The sequence below is a fragment of the Eubalaena glacialis genome, chromosome 19, assembly GCF_028564815.1.
Source record: "Eubalaena glacialis isolate mEubGla1 chromosome 19, mEubGla1.1.hap2.+ XY, whole genome shotgun sequence".
Classification (NCBI taxonomy): Eukaryota; Metazoa; Chordata; class Mammalia; order Artiodactyla; family Balaenidae; genus Eubalaena; species Eubalaena glacialis.
The window spans coordinates 1,859,331-1,881,488 of NC_083734.1; the positions used below are offsets into that span (position 1 = coordinate 1,859,331).

At 59.6% G+C, this 22,158-nt stretch overlaps 1 protein-coding gene across 2 annotated transcripts in view; it reads left to right on the forward strand.

Annotated features, from left to right (window-relative positions):
- Positions 1 to 9,091: 9,091 nt before the first annotated feature.
- RAI1 (retinoic acid induced 1) overlaps positions 9,092 to 22,158 on the forward strand; it is a 106,171-nt gene continuing 93,104 nt past the window's right edge. For both annotated transcript variants that reach the window (XM_061175531.1, XM_061175528.1), the window contains exon 1: positions 9,092 to 9,367. The gene's annotated coding sequence lies outside the window, so the exon portion shown is untranslated. The remainder of the gene's footprint in view (positions 9,368 to 22,158) is intronic.

A 22,158-nucleotide genomic window follows, 5' to 3' on the forward strand; every position in this document is an offset into this window, starting at 1 on the left:
CGAGGGGGGCCGTGTACAGCGACAGACCCCGGATCCTGTGTGGTACCAACGTCAGGGGCCTCAGGGGCCTGCGGTGCCTGCCTGGGGGGACCCCCAGAATGAAGGGCATGGGGGCAATGGGACCGGGGGTGGCGGTGGGGGGAGTGATCATGGGGAGGGCACCCAGGCTGCCTCCTACCTTCCCGAAGCCCCCTTGACGGGTCAGAAACTGGCAGGACCAGCCCACGGGACAGGCGCCGCAGCTCCAGGCCCAGAGAGGTGGACACAAGGTAGACCTGCCCCAGGGCACACGGCAACAGGCGGCAGCAGTGGGCCCGCGTTCCTGGGGTCTCTTCAGGCCCCCCGAGCCAGGCTGTGAGCTGGTCTTGGAGGCTGGGCAGGATGTGGTGAGGAGGAGGGGAGTGGAGGAACTCTGAGAGCTGAATGGACCCATGGATGCTTCCTGACTTCCGGAGGGAGGGGCCCGGGGTGTGAGGGCTCGTGGGGCAGATTCCTCCTTTCGGGGCCCCAGGACGGACCCCAGCAACTCCCGGAGGGATTGGATCCACAGTGCCCGCGTTCACCCCACGAGTGTTTCTTGAGGGCCTGTCGCGGCCCCTCCCGGCCCGTTCCCTCTGCCTTTCACCAGCTCCCAGCCCCCAGGCCCTGGGGCCTGCAGAGAGGAGGTGGGCAGGGATTTGCTTGGCTGGGGCTGGTGCCCCACCTGGGAAAGCAGGAGGGGTGGAGGAAGGGGTGAGACCCCTGCCCTAGACTCTGAGGGCACATGCCCACAGCCGCATGTGCAGACACAAGACCCCACCCTCACTCACCTGGGCCTGCGGACCTCAGACACCCACAAAGAGCGGGCCCCTTGCCTAAGGCAAGCACGAGGACAGTCGCTCAGGCCAAAGCCCCCAAGTGTCCTGGACTCCTCTCTTTCTGACCCTGTCCATTTTGCCTTCAGAATATATCTGGGATTAGAACTTTCACACCCCACGGCCCACACCCTGGCCAGTCCCTGTGATTGCCCATTTGGACAGGTGTTCCCCTCGCTCAGCGTCATAGCCAGAGGTCTCTCCGTGGCCACCCATGCCCTTCCTGACCGTCTCTGGCCCACAGGCCTCCTCCCGTCCCCCTCACTCCGGCCTCAGGGCCTTTGCACCTGCTGTTCCTGTGGCAGGGCAGGCACCCCCTTCCAGCTCTCCACAACTTCCTACTTAAGTAACTCAGAGCCAGTTCCTCACAACTAGCCTGTGTATTTACTTATCTATGTGTTTGTCTGTCTCCCCCCACCCCCCAGAATGTCAGCTCCACGAGGACATGAATTTGCGTCTGCTTTGGTCACCGTGGCTCCCTGCCCAGTCCCGCACCTGGCACAAGGCAGACCCTACCGCCTGTGGACTGCAGGAAGCCGCAGATGCAGGTGGACACCCATGCAGACAGTACAGGTGAACAGCACCGCGGTCCACCACGCCCGCCGGGCCCCAGCCCCTCTTCTCCCGTCATTCAGCCCTGACACAGCACAGCCGGGAGGGACGCAGGCAGCCCAGGTGCGACTGCTCCATCGAGCGGAAGGGGAGACCGAGGCGGGAGGTTGAAGCCCAGGATGTGGCTCCCCGCCCAGCCTGCCCCTGCTGGCTTGGTCACCTCCCAATCCGACTCCGCAGCCCGGGAGTGTGCAGTCACCAAGCACGCTCCCACCAACCAGGCCTCCAGCCCCATCTTGGCCGGAGGAGCTTATCACCGATGACTTTCCAGACAGAAATCGATAGAAAACGTTTTATCTCCTTCCCCAGGGGCAGCCGGGCCTGACAGCAGAGCTGGCTCCGTTACTATGGTGACCCTCCTGGACCTCCCCACTCTCCCCCCTCCCCCTCCCCCACTCCCCTTGTTCCCCCCTCCTCCACTCCCTCCTCTCCCCCTCTACTCCCTCCCCTCCCCCTCCTCCACTCCCTCCCCTGGTGCCCGCACTCCCCTTGTTCCCTCCCCACAGCTCCCATCCTGCTGCCTGGTGGTTGCAGCATTGCCATTTTGTGGGCCTGACAGGGAGTGGCCTCGGGGCCCCTCAGCCCACCCAAACGTGACCTTGGGGCCCTCTGCTTCCACACCAAAGTGCAGCTCTGGAGGCCGGCTTGGGCCTCATCCCTCTGCCAGGCACTGTCCTCCGTGTCTGTGACAATTCTCTGATCATTCAGCTCAGTTTCCCCTCTGTACAATCAGACGGGGAACAGTTTCTCTCTGTAGGGCACTATGGGCACCCTGGGAGACTGGACCTGTAAAGGCAGGGAGCACAGGGCTTGGCTGTGGTCAAGAAACGCCAGCCACTGTAGATAAGCCTTGATCTGCACATCTGCAGAATGGGTACACGAGAGATTATGGTTGTCTAGTCTAAATGAGAGACAGGAAAAACTGTCTGGCCCTCTGCCTGGCACATCCTAAACGGTGCATTCTCTGGAAGGACCATCGTCCAGGCCCTGCTGTGGGGGTGGGAGGGGGTGGGAGGGACAGCTGTGCCCCACCCTCCACGGAGGCTCCCTGGCCACGGCCTCCATGTGGCCCGCCGCGGACGGTGACGCCTCATGGGGCCCACGTAACCTGTACTCTCCCTCCACCCCACAGAGCTGTGTGGATTTTCCTCCTGCCTGCAGGCTGGGGTGGCGTTCCTCCTTCTGCCTCGAGTGCCCTGCCCCACGCGGGCAGCCAGGCCACAAACCTCCAGGATGGGAGGCACTACGCATGGCACAGAGACTGGAGCCAGACCACCAGGGGTGTCTCAGCTCTGCCGCTTGGGGGCGCTTCTGTGGCCGCTGAATAATGGCCCCAGAGATATCCACACCCCAATCCCCAGAACCTGTGAGTATGACCTCAGGTAGCAGAAGGGACTCTGCAGGTGTGATTAAAGATCCTGAGATGTGGAGATGATCCCACCTTATGCGGGTGGGCTTAAATGTCATCACAAGTGTCCTTTCAGGAGAGAAGTCGGGGAGAACCGACACAGGCGAGGAGAGGTGATGATGCAAGCAGAGACGCAAGAAAGGGGCCACGAGCCGAGGGGCGCAGGTGGCCCCTGGAATCTGAAAAGGGCGAGACACCACTGTCGCCTGGAGCCGCAGCGATGCTGAGCTGGACTCCTGACCTCCAGGACTGTGGTCTTAAAGCAGTAGGTCAGTGGCAGTGGTCACGGCAGCCACGGGAGATGCCCTCTTGGTGCCTCTGCATCCGTAAAATGGGCCGATGCAGTGCCCCATCCCTGGGCTCTTGGGAGGCTGACCTGAGTTGGCAGTGCAAAGAGCTTAGAAAACTGAGAAATATTGTTTTTAAAATGACTATGCAAAAAACTGGTCTGCCCTGAAGAGGACAGCACTCCTGCTCTCAAGGAACTAACTTACCACCTGGAGCCAGAGAGACTCGCAAAGAATAGTGATAACTGGGAATGTGACAGGAGGGCCTCAGGTGACCAGGAGAGGTCTGAGAGGGCTTCCTGGAGGAGCCCACTCTTTTTTTTTTTTAAAGATTTAAAATTTTTTATTTATTTATTTATGGCTGCGTTGGGTCTTCATTGCTGCGCGCAGGCTTTCTCTAGTTGCGGTGAGCAGGGGCTACTCTTCATTGCAGTGCGTGGGATTCTCATTGCGGTGGCTTCTCTTGTTGTGGAGCACGGGCTCTAGGCATGCAGGCTTCAGTGGTTGTGGCACACAGGCTCAGTAGTTGTGGCACACGGGTTTAGTTGCTCCGCGGCACGTGGGATCCTCCCAGACCAGGGATCGAACCCGTGTCCCCTGCATTGGCAGGCGGATTCTTAAGCACTGCGCCACCAGGGAAGTCCCAGGAGCCCACTCTTTATTTGAGCCTGGAAAGGTGTGGAGGGAGCAGCCAGATAGGGCAAAGAGGGAAGGGTGTCTCAGGCAGAGGTAACGGCATGTGGGGACGCTCAGAAGATAGGAGCTGAAGCAACTGAGGGACCTGTAAGGCATCCTGCAGGGAAGAGCCGGAAGGATGTGCACGGGCCAGGCCAGCCCTGGGGTGTGTGTGTGGGGAGTGCAGGCCAGGGAGGGACACAGCGGAACAGAACAGGGCCACCGTGAAGAGGGTGGATGGGGGTGTTGAAACAGGGCGAGGAGACAAGTTGCAGAGGCCGCGACCAAGGAGGGAGCAGAGCGTAGAACTGACAGGATTTCAGCACAGCCTGGACCAGGCGGGTGAGCAGGGGAGGGGCCGGAGAGCTTGGGGCACTTCGCCTGGATAACCATCATCCTAACTAGTGCCAGAACCTGGCTCTCACCACATACACGCCAGGGGACGTGCCAAGTGCTGGATGTGCCTCATCTCAGCCTCAATCCTCACAGCCCTGAAAGTGTGATCATCCACAGTGTGCAGAGGGGAGACCGAGCCCAGACACAGAGCAGGGGGGCGAGGGGGCGGGGCGTAGGGGCTGGGAGGGGAGGGGTGGAATAGCTTTCATATAAACTAGGTAAGAAATGGTTTGGGGACTGCTTCTGTAATAGGTTTTTATTACAAGAAAGAAGTAAAGAAAGAAGGAAGGGAGGGAGGGAGAGAGGAAGGGAGGAGGGAAGGAAGAAAAATATTCATGTTTTATTAGTACCTAAGTGCTTTTGTTTCCACCACTGGTAATAAGAAAAATATCTGTACAGCCTGAAAGTATGGCAATTCAAACCTCTGTTTAAGAAAGACCTGTGACCTGCACAACCCTTAGGACGGTGCACACGTAGTAACAGCTTAAAGTTGGAGGGGGTCTATGACCAGGAGCTCAGCTGTATCGATGAGGTTTTATTTCTCGAGCTGACAGTGGTGGATGCAGGGGTGATCACTGAATATTTCTTATACCTTCTTGACTATCTTAAATATTTTACAATTAAACTTTGGGAGTCACTGATGATCCCCAGCTGTCCACTAAAGCTGGTCTGAGGTCCCAGCTCGTATCCATCTGATGACAGGACTGCTGTCCTTGCAGCCAGCCTGAGTCCCCTCCACCACATCCTGCCTGTTTGCACAGCCCCAAGGAGGGAACTTCCTCTGTCCTGAGGCAGTGCATGGTCCCCTCTGAACAGTTCTTATTGTGGGAAAGTTCTGCCTCATAAAGAGTCAAAATGCTGCTCCAGGTCTTTCCATTCACTGGAAACCCACAACCTGCATGTGAGTACACAAGGCCAGGGCAGCCCATCAGATCTTTGAAGAAGTCAGTCCCCTGCCCTCCTCACCCTAATTTTTCTTCTCCAGGTAAAGCAGCCTTAGTTCTCTTTGAGACAAGCGACAGAAAACAAACTTAGGCTGGTTTAGGTAAACAGGTAAACTTATTGGCTTGCGTGTAATTGAGCTTCAGGCGTAGCTGGATCCAGGTGCCCAGCCGGTGTCTCTACGTGTGTTTTGACACTGCTCTCCTACATACTGGCTTTATTCTCAGGCCCACAACCAACCAGCTTAACACCCCCTGGAGGTTCCAGCAAAGCTCAATGCTTCCTGCAAAACTGCCAGCGGCCTTGGGTCATGTGGCCATCGCTGAACCAGCCACTGTAGCCAGGGAAATGGGGCACTTTGATTGGTTAAACCTGAATCCTATGAACATCTCTGTGTCCCGGAGGTAGTGTCAGCCCAGGCTGAACCACATGGGCAGATAGTGGGAAGGAATGTTCCCCCAGGAAATCAAGGTGTGATAACCACCAAGAGACAGGTGTGCGAGCTGGGACAAAGGTTCTCTGTCACAGAGATCCACAACGGCTGAGACAAGGTAGGACTTTATCCCTCCCTAATGTAGCTTTCTCGGGTAGGCAGGCTGGCTGCGCGGAGCTCAAGCTGGGCCCTCAGATGCACCTGCAGCCCACTCCGTGCAGCCCACTCCGCACTCCCCACTCCAGGTGCCTCCCCTCCCTGTGCTTGGTCTTCCGTGTGAGCAAGGGGGGCTTCTGAACTGGGGACGTCCCCACAGAGGCGAGCCACCAATAAGCCAGTCCCTCTGGGCACGGGAGTCTGTCCGGAGGTGGATCCCGCTTCCCTGTCTTCCAGCCCCGGGGAACTCTCTCCCTCAGCCGGGAGTCATTGTCTCCTTTTGGCCTAGGAGAAAACCGAGGGGGAGTTCCAGGCCAAGGCACAGATGCAAAACTGAGTCTTAAGACCCCTGGGGAGGGGGGAGGATATCTCAAACCCAGTGCCTTTGGGGGCAGTCGGTGATTTAAATGTGGGTGTTGGTAGTGGTAGGGCCGCAAGAATTTAGATTCCTTAAAGGTATTTCAACTCCAAAATCTTTAGACACATTTCTCTCCATTCAAAACAAGCCCGCAGCCTGGATCCCACCTCGGGGCTGCAAGTTCGACATCTTTGTAGCAACACTGTCTTTACTGCGTGTCTGTGTTGGGCAGCGGACCCACTCCCGCCTTACCTCCCACCACATCCCACGAAAGACGACAAGTAGCTTCTCAGCAGAAATCTCCCGGGGGCTGGCTCTGCTGACCGACCCCTGATGGTGCCCACAGCGGACTGAGCACTTTCCTGCTCAGAAGCCTCCCCTCCCTAAATTGGGCTACCCAGCCTTCTGAAGAGGCCTAAGGATCACCCTCCAGATCTCAGCTCACAGGTCACCTCCTCCAGGAAGCCTTCCCTGAATTCCTCAACAGGACCAGGTCACGACACTTCGTGCCTGGGCTCCACAGCACGTTTTTCACAGGTAGCTCTTACATGGCAACCCAGAACCTAACCCAGTGTCTGACCCACGGTGGGCACTCAATTAATATGCATGGGAGAGGTGAATAAGCTCACCTGCTGTGTGACCTTGGATGAGGGATTGACCTCTCTGAGCCTCAATTCTTTCATCTGTAAAATGAGTTGTGATGAGGGAGCACTGAAAGGATGCATGGAGTGTGAGGCTGAATAATGGCTCACAAAGATATCTGGGTCCTGATCCCCGGATCCTGTGAATGTTCCCTTATGTGGCAAAAAAACAGGGGGTGGAGGGTCCTTGTAGGTGTGCTTAAATTAGGGTCTTGAGATGGGAGAGTCTCCTGGATTATCCAGGTGGCCCGAATGGAATCGCAAGGGTCTTATAAGAGGAGGCAAGAAGGTCAAGGGAGGAAGCAGGAGCTGTGACAACAGAAGCAATTATTTCCTGCCTTTTCTGGCTCCTGGAGGTCACCAAGGGGGCACGAGCCATGACATGCACGTGGCCTCCAGAAGCTAGAAAAGGCAGGGAATGGACTCTCCTGTTGATGCTGATTTCGGACATCTGCCCTCCAGAACTGTAAAGAATAAAGTTGGGTTGTTTTAAGCCACTAAATGTGTGGTCATTTGTCGCAGCAGCCCTAGGAAACTCACACCCACGGAAAGCATCTGGTGCACAACGAGTGCTCAGAATGGCAGTGGTTAGTGCCTAGATCACGCCATCTCCTCCTCCCCCCGGGACGCCCCCTCTTCTCACCGCCCACTGAGGTCCCTGGTGCCAGGCCTTCCCTGGGTTCTCCCCAGAGCAGGGGAGGGCAGGGAGGGCAGGGAGGGCAGGAGGCCGGACACAGCAGGGGGTAGAAGCCCCTGGATGTATGGAAGGCCCGTTCCCCCTCCTCTAGCTTGTGACCTAAAGTACTAACAGCGTTCACGGCCTCCAGGCTCCGGGCTCGACGCTCCACACTCCCACCTCCTTTAGTCCTCAGGAACCCCGGGAAGTAGGTGCTACTCTTACCCCCATTTTACAGATGAGGAAACTGCGACTCAGCATGTTAACTGGTTTTTCCAAAGCCTCCCAGCTGGGCCCAGAGAAGCCAGACTTAGAGACGAGGTCTGTCTCCCCCAGAACCTGTGCTTAAAACCACGCTGTGCACTCTCTTATCCCACTTCTGTCCGGCTGTCAAGCTCGCCCTCGGGGGTGGTGGCTGAGTTGGAAGCAGGTCTTGGGTCTTGCTTGTCACCTTAGCTTGAGACCCTGGACAGATGACTTCACTGCTCTGTGCCTCAGTTTCCTCGTGAACAAAAGCGGTGGGTTTGCCTCCTGGGGGGCGGAGGGGCTGTGGGTGTCAGGTTCAGATGAGAGGACGTGTAGACAGGGGGACAGTCCTCTGTCACAGAGTAAGAGCACCGTACCCACCACCTGGCCTTACCTAAGGTGAGGAGGCTGAAGTTCCCGGGACCCTGACTCCTTGACAACCCTCCCCTGCTCGTGGGACCAACAGACCCCAGAGGCTGGGTGGGAGCAGGAGGCCTTCTGCCTCAGCTGTGGCGAGTGGAGGCTTTGGGGCAGGAAGTCAGGGAGTCTGTAAGCTCATAATAGGTTCCCTCACCCATTCATTCAGCATTCCTTTGCCCAAGCTCTGCCGATGGCACTAGAATTGCATCCAAGGTCCCCACCAGGCCCTGGGAGCCCTATGGCTCTGCCTGTCCCCCTGCTCTCTCCTGCCTCAGGGCCTTTGCACTTGCTCCTCCCCCTGCCAGGAATGGTCAGTTCCCTGCCCACACCCGGCTAAGTAGCCCCTGTTCTTCACTTCACTAATGACTAGCGCTCATTACTCCCTGGAACGATCTTCCTCACGTGTGGAAGCATTTGTTTGCTGTCTGTCTCTGCCCACCAGGGTGCCAGCCCCATGACGACAGGACCACTTGTCTCTGCTGATTTTGCGTCCAGCGAGGTGCCAGTAAGTGAAGAAATCCATGCTCGGCGGCCTACTGAGCTTAGAGGTCGGAACGTTTCCCAGACTGTGAAGGGGAGGTCACAGGAGGGCTGTGGTGGGTGAGGGCGGGAGCTTGGCCCAGGGACCCGGCCAGAGCCTGGGAGCATCTGAAGACCGGTGCCGGTCCACGTCCTCCGCCCGAGGTTCCGGCCCCGACCCCGACCCCGGCCCGCGAGTCCTTGAGGGCCCCCCGGAGTCCCCCCGCCAAGCCCCCTCCCCCCAGGTCCGCGGCGGGCGCGGGCCGCCAGGGGGTGCTGTCGGGGCGCGCGGCCCACCTGGCTCCCGGGCAGCGAGCGAGCGCAGCCAGGCGGCCGGGAACTTTTCTCCTCGCGCTCTCGCCGCCTTCTCCCCCCGCGCGCCGCCCGCCGCCGGCTCTTCCTGCGCGGAGGGGACCGCATTTCCCCGCGGCCCTGCGACGCCAGCAGGCCCGGCGGTGCGCAGCCAGGGCCCGGTCCCCGCGCCCCGGGCGCCGCCCCTGCCCGCGGCTGCGCTCGGAAGGCGAGGTGCGGAGCGAGGCGCGGCCGGAGCGAGAGCGCGCCGAGCAGGCCGCCCAGCCCGCCGCCCGAGCGCCGGCTCGAGGAGGGGGCGCCGAGGCCCACCCTCTTTCCTGCCTGGCTGCTGGCCGGCCGGGCCGCCGCGCCCCGACCCCCATGGCCGCCCGGGTCTCCGGGCAGAGAAGTCGCAGCGCCAGACCCCGGGCCCCCGAGTGAGCGCGCGCTGAGGTGAGCACCGAGCGCCGGGGCGCGGGCGCGGGGAAGTGCTTTGTGTGCGGGGGGCGCGAGGTCACCGGATGGCCGTCCGGGGAGCTGCGGGGTGCGGGCGCGAGGAGCGAGGGTCGCGGGTGCGGGGGCTGTGCGCGCGGTGGCGCCGGGGGTCAGCCGAGTGCGGGTGGGGACCGGGGCGTTCGCGCGGCGCCGGGGCCGGAGGCAAGCTTTGTGAGTGCGTCCGGGTGGGGGGCGGGGAGCCGACTTCTCCGGGGGGACTCGGGGCCTGGCGGGGCCACGGCGTGGGAGCCAGGGCCTCGAGGGACGGCGAGGGCCGTGGTGGGGAGGGGTGGCGCGCGGGGCTCTCAGCGGAGCCCGCGGCGGTGCCCCCTCGCGGGCGGCGGCGCCCGGGCCTGTGCGCAGGCCGCGCGACCCGGCAGGAAGCGGCCCCGGAGGCCGGGGAGCTCCGACGCGGGCAGGCCCGGGGCGCGCGGGCCTTTCGGGGTGACGTCACGGTGGGGGCTCCGGCCACGCGAGTCCCGTGTCCCCGGACAGACGGCGGCGCGCCGGTTGGGTCCCTGGCCCCGCGCCTCCGCGCCTGGGAGGCAGGGAACCCGGGAGGAGGACGCGGGGACCGGGCGCAAGGCAGTGTCGCCGAGCGCGGCGGGGGGGGAGTTGCAGGACGCGGGGTTGACATTTGGAGCCTTGGTCGCCGGGGGCGGCCAAAGAGGGGCGGAGGGGAAGCGAAACACCAGACAGGCCCGAGGCCGCGGCGGCCCCAGCTTCCTGGGGCCGTTTTCCCAGCGAGCTATTTCCCTTCTTGGGCTCTGGGTCGTCCTCAAATCCACGCCAGGGGCCGGAGTGCGGCCCGAGCCGTGCCCTGGTTCGGGGAGCCCCCGACGGGCGCGGCGCTGGGGCTCAGGGCCTGAATGGAGACGGCTGCCGAGAGTAACAATGCGCTACTGGGGGGCTGGGGGAGGGGAGGCAGCGCGCCTGAATGGCGACCCGGGCCCCGGGCTTCCCAGGGTTTCCGCAGGCTCCGGTCCGGGACCCATGCGGGACTCTCACGGTTCCCTCCACCCAGAGTGCCCCCCCCCCATTTGTCTTCCAACGCAGCGGCGTGTTGAGGATTCAAGGGCATTACATCTGGTTGCAATCCAGTTTCATGCCGCTGTTGGGCTGTTAAGACCTCGCGCTGACGTCAGAGCAGGGGAATTACTTCTTTTTATTTTATCTTTTTTTAGTTGTCTGCTGCCCGGGGAGGGGAGGCGGGGTGGGTTAGGCGAGTTCTGATGTGGAGGCGCCAGCGCCGTGGGAGCCCCAGGCTGGGGGCTCTGCCTCTCTCCCCACACCGCATCCTCCATTCAGACCTGGCTCTGCCTGGGGTCAGGCGCACCCTGGGTGGGGGCAGCCCTCGCTGCAGACTCAGTGGAGGCCCCTCCCGACTGACCACACAGCTGCATTTCCAGAGGCTTCCCTGGGACGTGGCCTCAGGATCTGGAAGCTGGAAAGGAATCTTCTAGTTTCCCACCCCTCCCCCTTGACAGTGAGGGCCTCAGGAGTGTCCAGAAGGGAGTCCTTAGGAAAAGTGGCCTTCTGGGTAACACAGAGGAGTGGACATAGACATTCTGGTTTGGGGGAGGCTCAGCCCCAAAACTGTGGCAAAGGCTCTGACAGGCAAGAGGCTTGGAAAGAAGGAGAATGTGTCCAGGGGTGATCCCGGCCCCAGAAGCCGAGTATGGAGTGGGCTGAGTGCGACCTTTCCCAACAGCCAGAAGCTTCTGTAGCTTCCTAAACAGAGGGGAGGGGGGTCACCCGCTCCGTAACGGTCTTTCTCTCCCTGTGGACCAGGAGGCCCCTGCAGGCAGGGACCCTGCTTATTCCTCCTTAGACTCTTTAGTTTGGACTGTGGCTTCCAAACCCTCAGCTGTGACCTATAGTAAGAAATGCATTTTAGGTCACAATTCCATTCACGCCCACTGTGTGTAACGGAAAAAAAAGTTTAGTGAAATAGCTCTTTACTCTGTTATGTACCCCGGTTTGATACTTTTTGTTCTAGTCTATTTGGTTTTTTGTTTTTTTTTTAATTGCTTTCTGTGACCCACTAAATTGATTTCATGATCCACTAATGGGTCCTACCCAGAGTTTGAAAAAACAAGCCTAGAAAATGAGTCTGCCTTCTATTCATTCAACAAACATTAATTGAGGCCCTGACAGCTTCTCTCAATTTCTTCTTTTTGAATTACTCAGGTAAGACATGGATTTGTTTTCATTGTGAACAGTGCAAATAACCCAGAAGTACACAGAGTAAAAGTGCTCCCCAGGTAACCCCAGTTAACACCTTGAATATGGTTTGCTGTTCTCTTATGCATACATGTATCATATACACAAATACATAGTTTCCTCTTACCCCAAACGAGACCGCCCCTCAGGCCCTTAGTGGTCAGCTCCCTTTTCCTTCCTGTTGTCTTGGCGGGGTCACAGGTGGGGTGCTCCAGGGCAAGGCTTTGGGTAACTCCTGGCTCCACCACGTCCTTAATGAGTTGTTCACCTCTCTGTGCCTCTGTGTCCCCATCTGTGCAACGGGGGTAATAACAGTACCAGCCTCACAGGACTGTGGTGAAGCTTTAACAAGCGAGTGAGTCCACGTCAACCCGTGAAGCTGAGAACAGTGCTTGTCCCAATAAACGTTAGCTGCCACTGTCACCATTATTATCACCACTGTCTTCCCATGGCCGTCCACGTTTGCACCTCGTTGCTTTAATGGCGCCTGTGGCTGGGCAGGGATGTCCCCCCAGCGACGTGTGGCTCCGCAGGCAGGACCAGGCGGAGCCCTGCACACCGGGCAGCGTTCCTTCGGGAGAGGCACCTGGGCTTACTGGCCCACCAGGTATTTTCCAAGGGCCCACCGTTTCAAAGTCCTGTGCTTAACGCACCTGCCTCCAAGGTCACAGCCCAGGGGTGAGAACCAGATGGTACCCAAGGGGACAAGTGGGAGCTCGTGCCAGGTCTTGGCAGGAAGCAGGGCCTCGCACGGAAGCATTGGCAGGTGTTCTGGGGACAACGAGGGAAGGAGTGGGTCGGTGTCTTTGGCGGGACTTGGTCACGCGGGGAGGGGCAGAGGGGACCACGGAAGCCAGTTCCAGGATGGCGGGCAGGTAGCCTGAGCTTTAGGATCCAGGGGTGAGTACGTCCCAACTTGACCAGAGTTGGGGCTTTGTGGAGGTGGGGGCTTCCTGGCAGAGGGGGCTTGGAGCAGGTGCTTGGAGCACAGGTAGGTGATGAGGGGGCGTTGCTGGCAAAGGGAACACACCAACGATCCTTCGGCAGCTGCAGCGGGCATGGCCGGTGTCCTGTGGCCAGGAGGGAGGACTTGGCTCAGAAAGAACGTGGTGGGAGAGGCTAGCTGTTGCCGCGGCCTCCTCACTGGCCTCCCTGCCTCCATCCTGCCCCCTCCCAGCGTGGGCCACACTGCAGAGTGCCCTTTCTCAACCACGGCAGTGACTCCCCGGGGCTCCTGCTGCCCTCTGAATCAAGATCTGCTCTGGAGTCCTTCCCACGCCGTGCGGGCCTTTCTGGTCCTCCGCCTGCTCTGGCCCCACTCAAGCCCCGTCCCCTCCTGCCACAGCCGAGCCCCCTCCCAGGATGCAGCCCTGGCATTACTGCCTCTGTACGTTGGCCCAAGCTGTTCCTTCCACCTGGGCTGCCCTTCACCTTCCTCCCTGCGTCCTGAGACCCAAACAGACGTCCTGTCCCCTCCTTCTCTGACCTCCACGGCAGAACTGAGTCATCTCCCTTTGTCTACGGCTGAGGCATAGCGTTTATCACAGAATTATCGGTAATTCTGTCGGTGTCTGTCCTCCCCAGGAGGCCACGGCATCCAGGCCCAGAGCTCAGCCGCCTCCTCTCTGCGGCCCCAGCTCCAAGGGTGAGGCCGGGGGCGCAGGGCGCTCAGAAGTCTTCCCGGCAGGAAGGGCCGGGTGAGGTGGGGCGGGGGAGCCCAGCATTGTTTCGGGGGCCCCTGTGGGATCTTGGGGATTCTTGGGGCGCCAGTCAGGGGATTCTGTTCATCACCCTCAGAGGAGACCGGCAAGGCCAGAGAGGGGCCCCTGCTCCTTCTGGGGGGCCGAGGAGAAACTGGCTCGTCCTGTTTCCCGGGATTGAGGCAGAGCCGTGCCCGGTGCCTGGGTGGGTCACCGGGATCCGAGACTGGAATGTGACACCAGGGTGGGTGCCAGCAGCTGGAGGTGCAGATGAGGCTCGGCTGCCGGAGGAGAGCTTTTGCTCTACTGGTTCTCGAATCTCTGTGGATAGTGTGTGTGGTGGTGGGACACCGGTGGGGCGGATGGGGAGGAGGAGGAGAGGGCGACGTGGGAAAGGACGCCTAGTCAGGAAGGACAGAAGGACGGGCCAGGAGCACCAGGGCTGTGGCGTGACCAGCCGATCGTCGCTCACCCAGCAGACACCCCCTCCCCGCCACGTTTCTTCCCCTTGGCCCTGGGCTCCCCGGCCCCGGAGTTGAGATGCTCAGGGCCGGTGGACAGCAGGCGTCCAGTTTCTGCATGGTGATCGGCCTCAGGGGGAAGGGGTCCCGCAAGCCTGGAGGGGAGCTGTCAGTTAGGAGGTGTAGGGGCCCAGTGGGGGGGCTGGGGCCCCTCAGGGTGAGGACGGGCCCCAGGCTGGGGGTCCCAAGGGAGCTGGTGCAGACTACGCCGCATTTGGCCCCCTCTCCTCCCGTCCCCTCCCTGGAGACATGCCTCAGTCCAGTGTGGGCAGCACGGCTGAGCAGGGGAGCGGCCCTGGGTTTGGAATCAGGACAGGGTTTGAGTTCCAGCTGCTGCTTCAGGAAAGTCACGCCCTCTCCATCCCCCCTCCCCCGTCGCCCCCACCGCCCCAGCACGTTTCCCCTCCTGTCCGAGAGGGGGCGGTAATTGCTGCATTCAGTGTGCTCTGTGATCTGGAAAGCATGGGGTCAGAAACACAGGCCAGCCCGGGTTCACATCCAGGTGCCACCGTCCTTTCAGGGGCTCTGTCTCCCCGCCTTTGAAACGGGCACAGTCACAGGCCCCTCCTGGCTGCTGGCGCGTGGACTCAGCAGGGACCAGTACTCTTTCTGCTGAAGGACTGTGGGGGAAGGGGTCGCTGTTATCACTCCTCCCCTAGCCTTCCCTGCGGCGACGTTGGCCAAAACCAGGAGTTTGGTGCCTGTTCCTTCCCCAGCCAGGCTGAGGTGGATGGATTGCGTGTCTCTGTCACCCGGTGGGGCAGATGAGAATTACAGTTTTCCGGCCAGAGTTTCTGTTTGCAAAGGGGCTTTGCCCCGGTGCTGTAGGTGGACTTGGGCGGCAGTGTAACCACAAACTCATTCATTTCTTTGTGCATTCATTCATAAATCACATACTGAGTATCTCCCGCACACCAGGGTGCTGGGAACACAGCCGTAAACACAGACTTTTTGGCCGTGAACACCTTTCAGAGTTCAGCTGCCTGGGTTCCCATTCTGGCTCTGCCGCTTGCAAACTCAGACAAGTTACTTATTTGCTTTACTCATCTGTAAAATGGGGGAAATGGCAGCCCTTGCCTCCTAGGGTTGTTGGGAGAATTAGTGAGTTGATGCAGATAAAATTCTTAAGACAGAGCCTGTTTTAATACATAGAAGTACACAGAAGGTGCTCGAGGATGGTTCTTTTTTATTCCTGCCCTGAAGAATCTCAGCACCTGCTCGGCACTGAGGGAAGGCAGTCCAGCCAGGGCCTTCCGGAGAGGGGTGACACCCGGGAAGGGGGTGGCAGCCCTCCGAGCCCCGCCCCCAAGCCCCGGCCCAGGCAGGCCGCTGCGCCAGGTACCTCTCCAGTCAGACCTTCCGTGCGGCCCTGGGGCCGGGTATCTGCAGCAGGAGCCCAGTGGGTGAAGCCTGTCCACCTGGGAAGGTCTAACTCTGCCTGCACCAGGCGGGCTTCAGACTTCGAAAAGTAATTTCAGTATCAAGGGTTGAAGCTGAACGGGTTTTCTGATTGACATCCTCAGTTGCCAGAGGCCAGCAGACCACCTCTGGATGTCCTCAGGCAGGTTGCTCCAGCTCCCTGGGCCTCTCTTTCCTCACTTATAGACAGCAGAAACAATAGTACCGACATCATCGTTTCCCTTTTAAGAGGATTGAATGAGATGATGCCTGTAAAGCACTCGGCTGTACTTGGCACATAGCAAAGTGCTTAATGACGTTGCCTATTAGTAATAATAATTCTCAGAAAATGTAAATTAAAAACCATCTGAAAGATTTCTTCTTGGGCACTACGGCTCCTTAGAGGTGTGAAGTTGTAACCCTCCCACTAGCTAATAGGACAAAGAATTGTTACAATGCTGCAGAGACTTTGAGGCCCAGGCAAGCTTAGCTGCTGAAGCAAAGTCACACGGGAGCCCAGGGCATGGTGCGGAAGGGAGAGCAGAACTGGGTTTTAGTCGGGTGCTCTCTGATGCTTTGAGAGTTATTCCTGCAGCAAAATGGTAACTGGTGATCAGCACTGATACACAGCTGAGGTCAAATGGGCCTGTATTCTGGAAGCTTCTGGTCTGCTAGGGAAAATGAAATTTGTACATGATTATGATAAGAGGAAAAGAGGTAAAATAAAAATCACTCTTTCTGTTGGGGGAGGAAGGGAGAGTCGTGCATTCACTCATTTTGGGGGGCGGGGTGCCAGGCCTCAGGGCAGTGGTTCTCAGCTGTGGGTGATTTTGTCCCTCAGGGGACGTTAGGCAGCGTCTGGAGACATTTTTGGTTGTCTTCACGGGGTGGGGGGGGGGGGACGCTGGCATCCAGTGGGTCGAGGCCAGGGATGCTGCTCAGCATCCTGGGATATACAGGACACCCACCCCACCCCCACCCCCCCCCCGCAACAAATTACCTGGCCCCAAATGTCAACAGTGCTGATGGGGTTTGAGCTGCCTTGCCCTGGAGAAACGGGTGACTACATGGCGCCGCCCCTGCCCTTTTGAAGCCCACAGTCCCGTAGGTGAGCGGACCTGAAAGACATGATTCATAGATGTGGATTCAGTTGTGATCGTGTTGCAGCTAAGAAGGCGCTCCTCGCAGGGGAGGCCTTGGGGGAGGGCTTCCAGGCCGGGGGCGCGGGTGCAGCCCAAGCAAAGGCAGAGAAGCAGAAAGGCAAAGGTGTGTGGTGGGAGGGGCAGACGCCTGGTGTGTGTCTGGGGCGGCAGCAGACAATGACCCAGCCTCAGGGCTTCCAGAACCGGAAGGCCGAGGACTTCTCTGCTTTGCCTGGTTTGAGGCAACTGCGTCTCCTAGCATGCTGTGCTCTGGGGGACTGGTTGGGGGTGGGGGGAGTGCTGCCCTCCGAGGGGTCCCAGCTCTGCCCCTTCCCTCATTTGCATCCATCTGATAGGTGGGAAAGAGAAGCAGGAAAAAAAGAAGAGGAAGAACAATACTTTCATTTCAAACACAGATAGGGATGGGGGAGATGGGAAGGAATTCAGTTTAGGGTACCTTTGAGAGGAATTCGGTTTAGGGTACCTTTGAGAGGAGCACAGAAAATCCTCACCATGGCCCAAAATAGCACTAAAAACAGATGTTTTGCCAGATCAGACTTAACTGAGTGGCTCTCTCTTGTCGAGTCCAGCAGGATGTGGACGGAGCTGGCTTTGTTCCCTTAGGGTGACATTGACCTCTGGGGCCCCCTCCCTGGCAGATTAAACAGAGAGGCCCTGGTCTCCTGGACAGGACAGGAGCCTGGGGAGCTCAGCTTGAGCGTTCCAGAGGGCCAGAGATGGTGACGGGGCATGCCCGGCAGCAGGGCCAGATGGGGGAAAGCAGAGGTGCGAGAGGCCTGGTTCCTCTAATAAGTGTATGCCTGGCTCTTTGGCTGCTGAGAGGGATCATGGAGCAAAGCCATCATTTAATGAGTGCCTGCTTTTGTGCTTGGCACTGGGTGGTCCTCTCTAAGCCTTATTAACCGCCTCATACAGATTATCAAGGAAACTGAAGCTCAGAGAGGTTAAGTGACCTGCATGAGGTCACACAGCGACCAAATGCAGAGCTGAGATTGGAAACCACATCTCTTGGGCGCCAAAGCCAGGCCCTGCCTGCTGCTCGCTCACCTCCTCATGGTGGTCACTCATCCAGTCAGCAGATAATCTCTGACTGTGAGATAGTACTGTGACCTGGTGGGAACTTTTTAGAGTCAGAAGTGGGCTTGAATTCTGACCGGAGCAGTTTTAGTCTCTGGAAATTGGAGCTTCCTTTCATCTGTCAAGCGGGCATAACCACACCTTTACCCTGGAGTTGCTGTAAGGGTTAAACTCTGCATGGAAGGGCACAGGAAGGGGAAGAGGGAGGCCCAGGGAGGTTAGGACCTGCCCTGGGCCACCCAGCGCGGCAGGGCGTAATGAAAGAGCCCTGGGTAGAAGGAACCAGGCGAGATTGTGGTATCTCTGTGCAGTATCGGTGTTGGGTTTCTTTATTTGAACCGGGAGAGAGGGCAGCCCCACTCTGCAGGTAGAAAAGGTGGTGTGGAATGCGGGTGTTTATTTTTCTTTGCCTGTGAAAGCCTTGTTTCAGCTCAGGCCGATGGGGCTTCCCAAGACACTGCAGAGGGTGCCTGCCATGCTGAGGGGTCTGCCCAGCTGCCTGCCTAGGGTGGGCACTGAGGGGGCACCTACCAAGCCAGGCTCCCAGTGCAGGCTGTGGACCCCCAGAAAGAGTGAGGGTGGCTGAAGGCCATGAAACTGGGGCGTCCCTCTGCCTCCTCGAATTTGGCGTTCCTGGTCCCATTCATCTCCTTATCTCTGGCAGCCCCCTTGGGTTGCTGGGAAGTCAGGGGCAGCCTTCCTGATTGACAAACAAAACAGGCCTTGCTCACAAAAGGAGAGGGGAGGTTGGCTGGACCGCTCTGGCTCCCCTCCCCCTGTCCCAGCCCCTGGCTGCAGGCATCTCTCCTGCTCCACCCAGAAGACACCCTACATTCTGAGAGGCAGTGAGGGGGCTGCAAAGCCATTTTCAGTCAGATCGCCCTGGCTGGTCCCCAGCCTCCAGCACTAAGGAGGTGGATTCTAGGAACGATGGGGTGGCCACGAGGCAGGGCTTGCTGTATGGTCGGCCCCTCCTTCCCTTCAGCAGGCTGGGAAGGCAGCATGGAGAGGAAGCCAGGCCGGCAGGTAGCAGAGAAAGACATCGGATCCAGGGGGAGCAGCAGAGAAAGCAAACAAACAGGGCTTTGTGTGGTTGTAGATTGGCGGCTCAGAAGGGAAGCCGGCTGGTGGGAGGGGGAGAGGGAGGGGGAGGAGGGGACCGCAGGCCAGGCCAGTGCTCTGGGCAGAGATAGGTGGCTGGAGCAGCCCAGGCTGGGTGGCCCCGGAGCAGGGAGTGCCACTGTGTGTGGACAGGCGTCTGGAGTCAGCCTGGCCGAGTCCCAGCCCTGCCACTTCACTCCTTAACAGATCTGGGCTTGTTTGCCCACCTACCCGGGCAGAGCCACTCACACAGGACTGGGGAGATAAGTCATCCGGCCCGACTGGCCTGGCCTGTCGTGTGAGCCCCCACCCTATGGGGATGCAGGCCAAGAAGGGGTCAGGGTCTGCCTGGCGGGCTGCCAGCTTGGCTGGGTCTCCTGGGAGGGCACTGCGGGGGCCTGGACGGCAGCCGAGCAGAGGAGTTTGCACTGTCCAGCAGCAGATGCCTGGCGTGTGGGTGGGCAGAGGCCAGCATCTCGGGCCCCAGGCCCTGGCGCGGAACGTCTGCACTGTGGTGGAGGGGCCATCTCGGGGCCAAACCCTGGATCCTAGCGGGGCTGGCCCGCCTGTCCAGGAGCGCGCAGCTCCGCCTCGGGGAGGGCTTGGCAGGAGCGGGCAGGCCAGACACGCAGGCAGCTGCATTATCGCCTCCGGGGCCATGTCCTCTCCTCCCCGACCTCGGGAGGGCAAACGCCCGCGCTTTCTGGCCTCCCTTCGCTCCCGGCGGCGCCCCCACCGCGGCCGCGCCGGAGCCTCCGCGCGTCCGAGCGGATGAGCCCCGCTGGGGCCGAGACCGCGACACGGGGAGGGCGGGGCGGGGCTGCCGTTGTGTCGCCATGGCAGCGCCCCTCCCGGCGTGCCCCGCGCGGCCGCGGGGCGGGGCTTCCAGGCCCTGCCCCTCACCTCGCCAACCCGCGGCTTCCGGGAACCCGGGCGGGGGGCGGGGTTTTCAGGCCCCGCCCCTCACAGCCCGCGGCTTCCGGGAACCGGGGCGCGGGGCGGGGCTTCCGGGCGGTCTGTCTGCGGCTGGGTTCTGCTCCCGCGTCCGGTGCCGGTTGCTGGGGAGCTGCGGCAGTGCGTCCTGCGCTGCCCTGCGGGGTGGGCCTGGGTTTAGCTCTGCCCCTCGCCCGCCAGCCGCCGCTCCTGCTTGGCGCCCCTTCGGGCCTCGGCCTTTCGGTGGCCCGCTAGTCACTCCCGGGCTGCCTTCTCTCCCGGGGCACTCGCTGAGCTCTGCCCGCCCCCACCTGGCTTGGGCAGGCCGCTGGACGTGGTGCAGCCTTGGGCCTTGGAAGGAAGGGGGGGCTCTGGGCGGGGGCAGTCGTCCTTGGCCTTTCCCGAGCCTCGCCCGGGGCACGCGCACCGGGAGGGTGAGAATGGGCTTCAGCAGCTGCGGGAGGGACTTGATATGGAAAAGAACTTCTCAGGCCTGAGCCTGTTAATAAAATCACCAGGTTATAAACATGTTGATTTTAGAAAAACCTAAAAATGCCGTAAGACAAGTAAAAATCCCTTATAATTCTACCCCCAGGACACACCATTGTCAACATTTTTTCTCTAGGCATGTGATAACAACATACGATAAATGTAATAAATATAAGATGTGGAGGCATGCTATATATTTGGTTTTGTAAGGCACTTGGTGGTTTAATACCTTTTTTTAAATCAGTATACAAGGAGGACAGGCTTATTGTAGACTTTTGGAAAGTAAGGCAGGTTAAAAGAAAAGCAGTTCACCCAAACTCCCAGTCTCCAAAGGCAGCTGCATTTGACTTTTCTTCGGCCCCCCCCCCCCCCCCCCCCCCCCCCCCCCCGTTCACGGGGTTTCTGTTTAAGTATGCCGCCACTCCTCCCCTGTGTACCATCTGACATCCTGCTTTTCTCCCCTCCTGTTGTGGGACCTGCTCCTCTTTCCTGAGTCTGTGAGTCTGGAGGGAACTGCAACCAGGTCTTGGGAGAGCTTCAGACAAGAGTCGGGCTGGGGGGCTGCTTCCTGACTTAGTTCGCCCTCTCCCCATCTGCCGACCCCAGGAGCCCTTCCCCACAGCCACTCACTCTGATCGGCAGCTTGGGCAGGGGCCACCCAGCCTGAACAGGTACGTTGAAGACTTGTGGCCCTCGCTGAGACCCAGGCTCCAGCCGCAAGGCCACACCAAGGTCCCAGACGTCAGCCTCATCCGGGGCCTCCTTTGCCCAGCACACTCGGACTCAAAGACCCCTTGTTGGTCCTGCGGCCCACCTTCTCCTCCCTCTCTACCTCCTAGGAGCAGGTTTCTGCTGCCCTGGGCTCCTTAGCCTCTCCCCGGGGGTGTGTGGGCCTGGCACCAGGCACAGCCTCCCTCTGCCCAGCTGCCTCTCGAGCTACAAGCTGTCCTTGCCCCCATCCGTCCCTCCTGCCAGGTCTTCTCTTCCCCATCCCTCAACAGTTCGATTCTAACACATCCCAGCCCTGTGTGAAACAGACCTTGGAAAATCAGAGTTGCCAAGGATGGACTGGCATTTAAAAGGCATCCAAGGGTTGGGGGGAAAAGGTGAAGAGGCAAGAGAGCACAGGGCCCTGTCCCTGAGCAGCAGCAGGGTTTAGTGGATGGAAAATCACAGAACGCTCCTTTCCCTGGAATAACACCCTAGGCAGAGGGGCGGCGGGTGGGGTACCACACAGCATGCCCCACTGGCCACCACCTGCCGTCACTGCCGTGTGCTCTCCGAAGTGAAAAGATGCGGGAGGGATGTTGGGAGCCTGCAGCCAATGGCCCTGTAAATTGTATTCTTTTAGCAAGTTTATTCATGTATAAAATATGTAAGGCCTGCTTCACTTCACCTGTAGCAAGGAGGCGGCCGGGTTGGGGCTGAGATTGGTGCTCTGAGCGGTTTACTTATCTGGAGCTGCTCTTCTGGGCTGGGCACTGCCTGCCATGTGGAATTTAACCAAGTGGCAAGATGGGTGTGTGTCTGTGTGTTCCTGGGCTTGGGGGCTGTGTGTATGTGGCGTGTGTCTGTCAGTCTTTGGGGGGCTCTGTACATGGAGGGTGATGGTTCCTGCATCCAGGCATGTGTGTGAGTCTGTGTGTGTCGGATTGCTGAGAGTGAGCGCGTGTGTGTGATTGTGTGTACAGTGGGGTGTCTGTGTTGGTGTCTGTGCGTGTGTGTCTTGGGAAACGAGTTGCGGGGAGAGGTTTTGTGAGCGTGTCTTGGGTGCTTACATGTGCGGTGGTGTCCACGACGTGGGGGGACGACACACGTGCTCCTCTGTGTGTCTGCATTTGTGAGTGGGGCCCCATGTGTGGCTGAGTCTGTCTGTCGTGTGTGTGTGCGTCCTGTTTCTGTGTGCACGTGGAGTGTGGTGCAGGACTTTACATCAAAGGCAGAGGCAGTGGCCGCCGGCTGGGTTGCGGAGCATCCACTTACAGCCCTGGGCACTGGGAGGGATGGATGCCTGGCACACCTGTGTTCTGCGACCCCTGTGTGGCTGGGCCTCAGGCTCCAGGAAGGACTGGCCTTGGGTACTCAAGGGAGGGGGATGCCCCTGGGTCTCTTCCAGCAGAACCGGGCCTTCCCTGCCCTGTGAC